Source organism: Medicago sativa, chromosome 4, assembly GCF_051527215.1.
Source record: "Medicago sativa cultivar Bolivia chromosome 4, Bolivia_mono, whole genome shotgun sequence".
Taxonomy (NCBI): Eukaryota; Viridiplantae; Streptophyta; class Magnoliopsida; order Fabales; family Fabaceae; genus Medicago; species Medicago sativa.
The window spans coordinates 21,602,358-21,603,647 of NC_140752.1; the positions used below are offsets into that span (position 1 = coordinate 21,602,358).

Sequence of the window (1,290 nt, forward strand, 5' to 3'; positions counted from 1 at the left end):
GTGCTACTTGTCCATAGGGATTTTGGTTTTTATAAAAATTTTGATTTTGTCGCATCCCTTGGTTGTATTGAGCATAATTCATTTGCTCAACACCATTAATAGCACTACCTAGTTGGCAATCAACACCAGCATAACCAGCTATACCACATATTTCACAAGAAGGAGTAGATGCAGAATTGATAGCACTAACATTGAATTTTTCAAGTTTTTCAGTTAGTGTATCAATTTTAGAAGCAAGGTGATCATAGTTAGAGACTTCGTGTATACCTGCCTCCTTTTTGGAGGGTGAAGAACTAGAGATGGCTCTCTCGTCGGTCCATTTGTAATGATTCTGAGCCATGTCTTCAATTAGGGCATACGCTTCCGTGTAGTTCTTGTTCATAAGTGCCCCACCTGCAGCTGCATCAACAGACATCTTAGTGGTATAAGACAAGCCATTATAAAAAGTGTGGACTATAAGCCACTTCTCTAGGCCATGGTGGGGACAAAGTCTTAGCATTTCTTTGAAACGCTCCCACGCCTCATAGAGAGATTCCCCATCTTTTTGGTTGAACCGCGTGATTTGGTCTCTAAGTTTAGCGGTTTTAGATGGTGGAAAGAAACGGGCAAGGAATGCTTGCCTCATCTGATCCCATGAAGTAATGGAACTGACTTCGAGGGAATGGAACCAAGCGCTAGCTCTATCCCTTAAGGAAAAGGGAAAGAGATGAAGTCTTACGGCTTCTTGGTTCTCCTTCATGGTTCCACTAATTCGTAGGAAAACAGAGATGTGAAGATTGGGATCCTCAGTGGGGGATCCCGAGAATTGGTTTTGCTGCACCAAGTTAAGTAGGGCAGGCTTGATTTCAAAGTTGTCATCCTCAACCGTTGGGTACACAATAACAGCTTGTGGCTCAGCCGTAGACGGCGTTGCATACTCTTTGAGAGTGCGATTGGCCATGACGGTGTTATTTTGTGTGTCTCTCTTTCGTCTATGCAAATACCTTTCGATCTCGTTGATTATTACAACTCGATTTCTAGTTTTTCGCATAAAAAAATTGAGGACCCAAGAAGTTAATAATGACAGAAAAATAAAAAGTTAAAAATAAAAAAGAAAAAGAGAGAGAAGAAGAGAGAATTCTAATCACTAAGTAAAAGCTAATTAAATTAGTTAACTCCCCGGCAACGGCGCCAAAAACTTGATAGGGCCAAACCGCAAGTGCACGGCCTATCGAAGTAATAGTAGTAAGTAGAGTTATCGTTCCGCTAGGGAGTTGGTCAATCCAATTAGCTTTTAGAAATTGATTAGAA

General features: G+C 41.0%; 1 non-coding gene across 1 annotated transcript; it reads left to right on the forward strand.

The window, feature by feature from the left end:
• The first annotated feature begins 470 nt into the window (after positions 1-470).
• Positions 471-577, forward strand: LOC146927109 (small nucleolar RNA R71). The gene has a single exon (XR_015009079.1). It is a non-coding gene; the product is annotated as a small nucleolar RNA R71 (small nucleolar RNA).
• Positions 578-1,290: the final 713 nt, after the last annotated feature.